The sequence below is a fragment of the Sceloporus undulatus genome, chromosome 1 (assembly GCF_019175285.1).
Source record: "Sceloporus undulatus isolate JIND9_A2432 ecotype Alabama chromosome 1, SceUnd_v1.1, whole genome shotgun sequence".
NCBI lineage: Eukaryota > Metazoa > Chordata > Lepidosauria > Squamata > Phrynosomatidae > Sceloporus > Sceloporus undulatus.
This window is the reverse complement of record NC_056522.1, coordinates 229,698,300-229,709,879: the sequence shown is the minus strand read 5'-3', so window position 1 is coordinate 229,709,879 and position 11,580 is coordinate 229,698,300. Positions and strand designations below refer to the sequence as shown.

At 41.4% G+C, this 11,580-nt stretch overlaps 1 protein-coding gene across 2 annotated transcripts in view; it reads left to right on the top strand.

Moving 5' to 3' along the window:
• Window positions 1–2,300: 2,300 nt before the first annotated feature.
• The window catches only part of SPOPL (speckle type BTB/POZ protein like), a 38,078-nt gene continuing 28,798 nt past the window's right edge, over window positions 2,301–11,580 (top strand). Inside the window, exon 1 of one of the 2 annotated variants that reach the window (XM_042444307.1) lies at window positions 2,301–2,454. The gene's annotated coding sequence lies outside the window, so the exon portion shown is untranslated. The remainder of the gene's footprint in view (window positions 2,455–11,580) is intronic. The other variant, XM_042444314.1, reaches the window with a different exon arrangement.

Below are 11,580 nucleotides of genomic sequence, written 5' to 3'. Positions count from 1 at the left end.
GCTGAATAAGAGCCCCTTATTTTCAAGCAGGTAGGCCCTTCCTTGGCAGGAGAGATAAGCCAAAAGGCCAGGGCAGCCTGGGATGTTTTTAGACTTACCTTTTTCCTTGGGTACCTGTTCTGAGGAAATGGCTGATGCCTTTGCATCTCTTATTTTTTTTACTGTTTCTTCTTTCTTCCTCTTTTTTCTATATTTATTCATTACAGTGAAATGGTGCCTTTTGTATCGCTTCCCTTTTTGTATTCTCTTCTTCCTCTCTTTTTAAAAATGGTCTATTAGAATGAAATTATATGGAGATGGACAATTTGTTTCTAATTTCTTTTTAAAAAACAAAACAAACAAGCAATAATGCAGGATACCTGAAATCACTCTGGAATGTAACTCATTGGATGAGGGGTTTCTAAGGACGATACAGTTGGCCCTCCACATTTGCGGATTTGATTATTTGCCATTTTGAGTAATATGTCCTCTCTAGGAATCTCTACGTCCTCCAGTGCAACTCTGCCAGAAATTGACCATAGAGTTGTGCTGGAGGACCTAGAAGTTCCTAGAGAAAACACTTCTCTAGGCTTTTGTAGGCCCTCCAGCATGATTCTATGATCAACTTCTGGCAGATATTGACCGCAGAGTTGCATTGGAGGACCTAGAGATTCCTAGAGAGGTAAAAAGAATAGTGGTTTTTTATATGCGGTTTTTCCATACTCATGGAGGTCCTTCACCCCTAACCCCAGCAAATGTGGAGGGATCGCTGTATTGTACTACACTGTTACAGTGCTTTTATTCCACGTTTACTGTTGTGGTGCCACCTGTTGAATTCTGGGGTTTGTAGTTTAATGAGGTCTAAGAGCTCTAGCTGAGAATGCTAAATGCCCCTCTCTAAACTACAAATCCCGGGATTCCACAGGAGGCAGTCATAGAAATAGTAATGCTTTAACAGTGTAGTGTGATGCTGTCTTAAGTTTCTATGCTTGCTCTCCCTTGCTCTGAACAAGAGCTTCCATTAGAAACAGTAGTAGTTGCCAGGATGTTCCAATGGTATTAACAGCTGTTGCTGTTGTTATGTGTCTCCAAGATATCTTTGACATATGGCAACCCTAAGGCAGACCTTCCATAGGGTTTTATTGGCAGGTTTCTTCAGAGCGGGTTTGCCATTGCCATCCTCTGAGGCTGAGAGAGTGCCACTTGCTCAAGGACAACCAGTATGTATGTATGCTTGAGTGGGAAACTAAACCCTGATCTTCAGAGTCATAGTCCGACACTCAAACCACTGCATACTTCTTTGAAAATTATCACAGATAGTAATGAGACTTAAGAATGACTGTTGAAATGACTGAGTTTCATTGAAATCAGTGCAAATTACAAATAAAACATAAAATGGGTCCTGGAAGAAAATGGAGTGAGCCACAGAAATTTTAATGTTAGCTTGGTTTTTTTTAATACTTTGAAAAACTCTTCTTGTAAGGTTAGAAATGTTTTGTTTTGTTTCCCTGTTTTTCTGTTCAAAATATTGTTGTTGGCATTAAAGATTAACTATGTTGACAAGTACAAAATATGAGGACTAACAGTGACAAACCTTGAGCCTGGAATCATGATGCTAAGGCCCAGGTTGGTCTTTCCTGGAAGTGAAATCAGAGGCTTGGGAACAGTCCAAAGGCTTGTGGGAGTAGAAGGATGGCTGCTGGGGCTGGAATGACAGGCCACAATTTGTCTGGTCTGTAGGTTTAGTTGTTTACATTGAGCTTATAAAAGAAATTAGTCTTAAATTTCATTTTTCATGACCTGGTAAATCTGATGCCAATGCACATGAGCCAACATTGTTCAGCACTGTATTAAAAGTGTATAGTTAGTGATTATATTAAGTTAAGCACAGAGAAGTACAGTTCTTATTTCTACCAGTCATGATCAGTGCCTATGATTTCAACATCTTCCAGAACTGAATATGCCCAGTTCACATATAACAACAGTTTTAGTTCTGTGACAACAGGTTTTGCAAATGAATTACACTGGACGTTAATGGTGCTTCTGGCAGGAGAGTCCCTGCCTTCCTGCCATGGCAACAAAACACTCTTCATTCTTTGATTGAGAAGTTGCCTTTGTGTGAACCTTGTGCACATATTGTCCATCTGTTGCTTCCTTTATTTCCTACTGACAAAATGTACTACTCTTATATCTATATTTCTTCTGTTAGGCGAACATGTTCAAGGTGTATTTCGGAGAACAGGGAACCATCTTTGTTTCCTTTTCCTGAAACTGCAATTCATATACAACAAGCATTCACATTTATCCTCCCTTCAGTAATTCTTTAATGACTATTGTAAAATAAGGGCACTTAAGAAGCTTGAGATTAGTATTTTCCTAATACTTGACATTATCATTCTGTCCATGTCGTCTCCATTGTTTGGCTGTGAATTGCTTGCCAGATTCTCAGTCTGATGGCTTGTGATGCAACTGAAGGTCAGTAAACTAAAAATATTTTGTTCTCTAGACTGAGGTTGTTTCTCTACGTTCTACATTAATATTATTGTGTAAATCTAATACTGTACTACAAAAAGCCCAAAGAATCCTGTCATCTTTTGGAGGAATCCTTAAGCAACTTTCTCATCCTCTTTGACTCCAGCTTATCAGGGCAGGAGGTGCAGAAGGGGGGGGGCATCCTTTTTTTTTTATCTGACAACAACATTATATCTGAATTATGCCTGGGATTATTTTACAGTATGACCCCGGGATACATTCTTGGACTTACCATGGATATGTGAAACCACAGATAATAGCAAACCCTAATGACTGTACTGTCACTGATTGGCTTTGTGTCTTGGTGGCATCACCCAAGGTTGCATGTAGGTGCAGAAGGAGAAGAGTAGCAAAAGAGATGTGTTCTTCACTAGTGATCATGCTGGATTTTGGCCAATACAGTATATGTTGTTGTGTTTTCAAGTTTTTTCTAATTCATGGCATCCTTTAAGGCAACCCTATCATAGAGTGTTTTGGCACAATGTATGTGGAGGTTTGCCATTGGTGGAGTAAGGATTCAGCCCTGGTTTCTTTGCGTCCAACACTCAAACCAAGCTGGCTCTCCTAATACATTTCATGTTGTTATTGTTGTCATGTGCTTTCAAGTTGTTTTTAATTTATGGCAACCCTAAGGCAAGTTAATGGGGTTTTCATGAGGTTTTCTGGGGCCAAGAGTATGTGACTTGCCCAAGGTCATCCAGTGGGTTTCTGTGACCAATCAGGGAATCAGACCCTGGTCTCCAGAGTTATAGTCCAACACTGAAACCACTAACCCATCTGGCTGTCATACTTTCCTACATACTTTCAAACTCTTACATTTTCCTATGTGTTGCTGTTGAAAAATATGGAATTAGAAACAGGAGTCCTTTATGTCATTTTAAGTGCCATTTAAACTGTTAATCAATTATCTTTCAGCAGTGGACCCTAACATTGTAAACCTTTTAATCTGAGATCACATTCAGCTCTGGTTCTTGCTGGCTCTCCTTGGGACAATTACAGCACAGCAATGGGAGGAGGTGTAGTACAGCTCATCTGGAGTTTACATACAGTAGGCACTTGGTGACCACTGGAGTTTCGTTCCAGGACCTCCCTGGATACCAAAATCTGTGGATACTCAAGTCCCATTAAATACAGTGGTGTAGTATTCCCTATATAAAATAGCAAACTCAAGGTTTGCTTTTTGGAATTCGTATTTTAAAAAATATATACAGTATTTTCAAGCCATGGAAAGATGACTAAGAGCCCTCCCCCCGACCACCATCTTGAGGGGGAGAGACGAGGCCTGGCCTGGAAAGACTAAGAGCCCTCCCCCCGACCACCATCTTGAGGGGGAAGAGACGCGGCCTGGCCTGGAAAGACTAGAGCCCTCCCCCCGACCAACATCTTGAGGGGGAGAGATGAGGCCTGGCCTGGAAAGACTAAGAGCCTTCTCCCGACACCATCTTGAGGGGAGAGAGGCCTTGCCATTTTTTGTTTGTATTGCAATTTTACTGTACACACACTGATCATTGCGGAATAGCGGTCTATAAATAAAACTTATTATTATTATTATTATGGATGGTTGAATCCATGGATAAAGAATTGGTGGATACAGAGGGCTAATTTTATTAGGGAATGTTGATAGTAGTGCAAATCTGAAGTGGTCAAAATTCATGTGGGAGATTCCTGAGCCACAAGATGTATATAAATAACATTCTAGAGTACTTTTCTTTTCCAAGCTAGCAATTGTGCTTGCTGTGTACGTCTGTGAGAAACAGGAAGAGAAATAGCTGTTGGATAAGGATTGGCTATATATTGGATTTCAGATTAGGTGTGATGTCCTTAGACCACAGATTGCTAAGAAGTTTGATTTTCAAATAATTACTAGCAGGCACCCCAGTCCTAAATGAATTTCCCAGGAAAGTATATTACAGTGGGGTCTCCTTATCTGCAGACTTGCCATCCACTGATTTCAGCATCAGCGGATGGCAAGCCTCCAGTTGTCCCTAGTGGTGGCATGTGCACACAACCGCACCACCATTAAGGACAGCAGGACTTCACCTGAGGCTATCCCTAATGGTGGTGCAGCTGCGTGCATGTGCTGCCATTGGGGACAGTGGGACTTGAGGTCCTGCCGATTTTGGTATCCGTGGCGGCAGAGGGGTCCAGAATGGACCTCCAAATATTCCAAGATCCCACAGTACATGTACAGTACAGGCTGAAACTCCCATATTCAAAATGCTTATGTTTGGATTTTGGATTTTTTTTCCAGATTTTGGAATATGTGCATATACATAATGTGATCTTGGAGATGGGACCCAAGTCTAAACATGAAATTAATTTATCTTTCATATACACCTTATTAACATAGCCTGAAGATAATTTTATACAAAGGTTGTGTACACTGAACCATACAGAACAAAGACCTATCTCAGCCACCAATGTGGAAAATTTTGGATTCTGGAGTATTTTGGATTTTGGAATTCTGGATGAGAAATAGTCAACCTGTACCTCATTGTGACCTATTTGGAACAGTATACTAGTCTGTTTGGCCCAAATTACTAGGCTATGACCCTACTGTCCTACACAGGAAATGAATTGCTAGTGTAGTGCTATTGCTGCTTATACTACTGCAATCATACTGTAGTCAGTGAATCATTCTGTTTACTCCAAATTATATGTCTCCTCCTTTTTGGCAGGAAGGCCTGGATTTCTTGTTGTCATTAATTAACTTATAATTAATACTATTAATACATGCCAAGTATGTTGAATTGCATTGCCTTGTGCTACAATTTGAGGAGAAAGTGCATATCCTCCCAACATAAAGGGGAAGTGCTTGGGGTTCAGGGTGAAAAAAGTATTCCTCTCAAATTTTAAGAATGGTTAGTGCATCTGGAGCGGCTCTCTGATCATGAAGAAATTGCTAGTTGCCACCTCTTATAGGCTACTTATCTTGGATGCTTTATTAATGGTTAGACTGTGGGGCAAAACAGATGGCCCCAATGGGGCAGATCAGAACCACCCCTTTTAAGGCTAGATTCGGGCCGCAGCAAACAGATGCATGGCCCCAATCCAGCCAGCGTCTGCCCCAAATAGGAGTGGAAAAAATCCGCTCCTATTTGGGATGGAAAAAAGCTGCCCCCCTGGAACCTGCTCTTCACCGGCTCCGGGGCATGTGACGTGTGAATGCCACACACCCAAGCCAGCTGAAGCTGCCAGTCTGATTCTAAAGATCTAAAATGTAATTCTACAGCACTAAAATTCAATTCTACAGTCAATTAGCAGAGCATACAAATAACACTTCTGAAACTGAAAACTAAATGAGTTTGTAAGAAAGATCAATACAGTGCGCCCACGTTATACTCAGGCATGCTATACGTGGCTTTGAGCATATGCGCAAAGCCGCATGGGCTGCAAGTGGCGGCATGTCCCATTTGGATGAATGGGGTGCGCGCCTGTGATGCACATGTGCCGCCGCATGCACGAACCCCATTCACTTGAATAGGACTTGAGCATGCGTGGTATTTTGTTTACGCAGGGGTCCAGAACGGATCCCCTCTGTAAGCCAAGGGCACACTGTACTAACAATTATCTGTAGCCTAAGCATTTACAATATGTATAGAAATGTGGAAGAACTGAGCGTGACAGTACTTATCCAGAAGGTATTATATTAAAAAATGCTCCTGGTAGAAGCTGGCTTCACAGATTGCAGAACAGGATTGTTCCCAAAATATCAGATTCAATTGGAAGCTCATATCCTCACTAACCAAAATGTAAGATGCGGTCCTTTTTGACTTCAGAAAGGTCATCAGACAATTATAGGCCTTGGATGTAGGTAATACACCTGTTGTCCGTACTTTTCAAAAACGGGCTTTGGGCCGGATCGAAATAAACTTTGGGAAAGGGGGCTTATTAAATGAGGTTTTTTTCTGAGATGTCTATAATGCCTTTTCTCAGGGTCTGGGCATAAAGTGAGCTGTTGAAGGAAGTGAGCTGCCTGGCTGTTGGAATTCCTCTGTGGTCAGCATGGCATTAACAGTATGATGTATAAGACTGGGTTTCTTGTCTTGGCTAGATCTTTTTGCCAGTATCTAAAAAGTGACCTATTAAAGTGGGGAAGGCATACCAGGTTCAGAGGATTACCCTATCATCTTTCAATTAAAATAAACTAAATGAGTTTGCAGTTTGCATGTATAAACTTGCAGTTAATCCGTTTGAACTCTGCTTCTTATGATTAGCTGCTTTTTCATATTTCTTGTCTATGCACATAAAAGACTGCAGGTAAAGCTTAATAACCAGTATTTAGAATACAATGTCAAATGGGTGGGATTCTACAAAAATTTATTGTTTTGACCATATTCTGTATTTGGGGAGGTTGGGATGGTAGCATGATTACCTTTGTTGTTGTTCCTTGTATTGAATTATATTCTAATCTTACTCTTGAGGTGTCTGCTCATCTCCCTTAGTTAAATGTAGACAATTCAGCTTCAAAGCTCACTAGACTAAGGTTTATTGGATGTAGGAGTCATATGCCAGAATGAATTTGGAGTCATCATAATACTTGTTTAATTGAGAAATATTCTCAGTACTGCAGTACTTCCTGATGAAACTTGAAGATTTCATATTATAGAAATATTGGGTTTTCACAATAAATGAGCAAGTATATAAACAAAATATATGTATCCACATCTTCTGTTATTAAAAAAAAACCCAAGTTCTATGTAGTCCAGAATCAGAGTCATTGAAGCAGAATTCTAGCTCTCTTGTTTATATTACAATCTGGCTGAATCACCTTTACTGTGATGCTGAGTTTAAGAGAACTGGCAGGTGACATGCATAATTTCCTTTCAAGAGTAACTTGGCTAATATTAAATTATCTATGTAGAAGCATATTATTCTGACATATAATGTCTAAACTGCATGTGGTCCTTTACCAGATACATTGAGCCAAAGGAATGTTTCTGTGTTTCAGAACTAATTTGTCAAATATGAGTATTTTCACTCTATAAACATTTCACTTTCACCTCCAGAAAAATTAATTGCTCTGCCCTGCCCTGTAATTATCAGATGATGCATTTACCCACTACTCATGGACCAAACATTTTTTAGTTTGCTTTCTTTTTTCATGATGGGACTCGGTCAGAACAGACTGAAGCAGAAATAAGCTATTTTAGAATAAAGGTGACAAAAATGTCAGATACACAAAGTTCATATTTTACTGTATCCCATGTCAGTCATTGCTACTGGTCATTAAAGAGATCTTTTATGAGAGCTTTTTTTAAAGATGCTCTCTCTGGAGATAGAAAAGGACATGACGTAAAGTATGAGCACGCACGCATGTGAACATACGCAGTGTAAAAAAGAAATGCAATGTCCTGTTCGTATGAATAGAATGATGCTACTGTTGTATTTAGTTGTTGGGTTAATGTGGTTCAGATTTGCACTGTTGTTTTGGAAATAGATGAAATATCAGTGTTTTGTCAATATTTTGTCAATAAGACATGATTTAAAACAATGATACACATCATCTTTTTGGTTTTTGCATGTTCTTTGGCTGATTGAAATCACAGTTTTGAACCACTGATTTAAATGAGCCCAGATTGATACAGACTTGACACAATAGTGCTAAGTATGTGTAGAGTTAAATAGAGTTCCGCAACTTTTTCTTGTGGGTACTTGTCAAATTAAAATCCAGCATAGCCTGATGAATTTGAGGTCAGGTTTTGGTGACCTCAGATACCACTAGTTCTAAAACCTGTTTCAGATTAAAAGTGCTCATCCTTTTTAAAAAGCAGAGGAGAGAGGACGCTTCATTAACAGGCTGGATGGGGACTTTACTCAGAGAGATATTTCTGTCTTAGTTACATTGCGTTTGTATTACTGTACAAATTCCCCCTGGACTTTTCTAAAAACTCTGTGTTTGACTGCAGCGTCACAAGAAGTTAGATAGAAAATTCAAAAAAACTTGTTTGAGATCCATTTTATTAATTTTTATAAGTGAAAGTGCAGAACAGAGTGTCAGGCCACTTGAGTACCAGGATCTTTGGATGAATCTAAGTTCATTAGGAGGGCATCTTTAAAGCTCTTGTTAAAGAAGATTAAAATATGGGAAAGTGGCAGAAGGAGCAGATTAACTAGCCTGGCCACAGAGTGTTATTGAAAGTGAAGAATATAGTTATGTATACCCTGTCTACCTAGAAAGAAGGGAAGCCTAGGAAAGCAAATTACAGTTCATAAAATCATAGAATAATAGAGTTGGAAGAGACCACAAGGGCCATCCAGTCCAACCCCCTGCCATGTAGGAAATCTCAATCAAAGCATCCCTGACAGATAGCCATCCAGCCTCTGCTTAAAGACCTCCAAGGAGGGAGATTCCATTACACTCCGAGGGAGTTTGTTCCACTGTCGGACAGCCCTTACTGTCAGGAAGTTCCTCCTAATGTTGAGGTGGAATCTTTTTTCCTGGAGCTTGCATCCATTGTTCCGGGTCCTGTTCTCTGGAGCAACAGAAAACAAGTTAGCGCCCTCCTCAATATGACATCCCTTTAGATATTTAAACAGGGCTATCATATCACCTCTTAACCTTCTCTTCTCCAGGCCAAACATCCCCAGCTCCCTAAGTCGTTCCTCATAGGGCATGGTTTCCAGACCCTTCACCATTTTAGTTGCCCTCATCTGTGCATGCGCCAGTTTCTCAATATCCTTTTTGAATTGTGGTGCCCAGAACTGGACACAATATTCCAGAGTGAGGCATGACCAAAGCAGAATAGAGTGGCACTATTACTTCTCTTGATCTAGACACTATACTTTTATTGTTGCAGCCTAAAATTGCATTGGCCTTTTTAACTGCCGCATTACACTGTTGACTCATATTCAACTTGTGGTCTACTTGGACTCCTAGATCCCTTTCGCATGTAGTCTCATTCAGCCAGGTGTCCCCCATCCTATATCTGTGCATTTCATTTTTCTGCCCTAAGTTTCTACAAGGCAAAAAGATATGAACTTCAATTAAGCTGAAGTCAAGAGGAGAAAGCTGAAATATATACACAGCTCTCCACAGAGCATTACAGCTAGACTTCTGTAATTAAGAAATATATGTTTAGCTTGCTGTGTGATGATAATACATGCACTAAAGATACTTTAATGACCCAGTGTAGAAAGCATTCAGGAAATGGTCCCTTAATTAATCTTAGCATGTGTGTCTAGTTCCTTGCCCTTCCTGGCTTATTAAAAAGGCAAGAGGAGGCCTGGCTGGCTGGGTGAAGGGAGAGATTAATGCTTCCCTCCAGCAAAGCAGGAGTCCAACATTCATAAAGTAGGCCATTGTAAGATACTTGTTTAGAAAAGGTCCTCCATGGATCCCACTCTATTGGATAATTACTGGCCAATCTCTAGCATTCAGTTTTGGGGTAAGATATTTTATAGAAGAGAATTATGGCAACCCTAGTAGCAAAAATCTTCTTTTGTACACCATTCTGGGACAGGACAGAGGGAGGCTGAATGGAGAGCTGCGGGAAACAAGCCGTGTTGGTCCAGGCCGAGAGGCAAGAGACCTAGAATGGTTCCTCCACTTTGCTTTACCTTGGAACAGAGCAAATGGACCCTGTCCTTCCCTTGCTCCCTCCCCCCTTTGGACACCAAAATACTTGCCATGCCCACCTTTTCCCAGAAACTGTTCGGCTTCCCCCTGCAAGGAGCCCAAGGAAGAAAACTTCTTTGGGTAAGAAAGACACCGGCTGGTGGCAAGACAAAGGGGAAGGGAGGGGTTAGGCATGTGCTCTTCTTTCCCTTTTGCCTTGGCAAGCTAGCTCGAGCCAGCTAGCCAAGGTGGAAGGAAAGAGGGCAGGCTCATCCTTTGTTCCCCATTGAGTTGGATATTATCAATGCTCTGGCGACTCCTGGGGTTTCCTGTTCCTCCCCCCCCCCAGCTTGTATTCCCTTCTTCGTCCCTTTGCCAGGAGAAGCCTGGAGAAGGTGATGGAGGAAGGCATCTGCAGGGACATTTCTTGGCATGGGCTACCCAGTCAGCCACACAGCCCTTCTTTCCTCAGGTGGAAATCCTGCTGAGCTTGCCTGCCTGCCCACCCTCTTGGCCAGGCACCCCATTCGGAAAACGTTCCTTCCATATAGGGGCCTCCCTCTTTCACTCTCCCAAGCCACTCCCCAGCCTCACCTTCCTTCCTCCAAATACAAACTTATGAGGCTCTAGGTTCCCTTTGGAACATGGGTTTGGTAGCAGCAATTGTTGTTTGTGTGCCTTCGAGTTGTTTTGACTCATGGTGACCCTAAGGACAACCTATCATGGAGTTTTCTTGAAACATTTTCTTCAGAAGGAGTTTGCCATTGCCTTCCCCTATGGCTGGGAGAGTGTGACTTGCCCAAGGTTACATGGCAAGCAGGATTTCATTTACTTCATTCGCAAAATTACTCAAAAGCAGCCACTTCCCTTGCTTAAGATACTTTCTCTCCTCCCCCCCCAGTAGAACAGTGGACTTATTACCAAGAAATAGGCATGGGGGGTGCTAGGCTTGTCACCCAAGAGAAAAATAGCCTTAAAAAGTTTTGGGACCACTGATCTAGATGCATTTCAGTGTGGCTTCAGGCCTGGTTATGGGATGGAAATAGCTCTGGTTGCTATGCCAGTAACTGGTGCTGGTGCTCAGAGATTGCTGTTCAACTCCTTGACTCTTGGCTTGTGGTGCCCCAGGGTTTCTGTTTTGTTGACCACGCTGTTTAACATATACATAAAATTGCTGGGAAAGTTTTTTCAGAGTTTGGGCTGATGACACCTAACTCTCTCTCCTTTCCACCTCAGTCCAAGGAAGCTTTTTTGGTTCTAAACCAGTGACTGTTGACAGTAATGAACTGGACAAAAGCAAACAAATTGAGCTTATTCCAGATAAGACAAAGGTGTTCCTGGTCAGCTGAAATGCAGAACAGGGAATAGGGATTAAGCCTGTTGCTTGAAGAGGTTACACTTCCCTTGAAGTCACAGGCTCACAGTTTGGGTGTACTCCTAGATTGAGTCCAGATCTCCAGTGTCCATGTCTCAGCAGTGGCTAGTAAATGCATTTGCACAATTAAAACTAG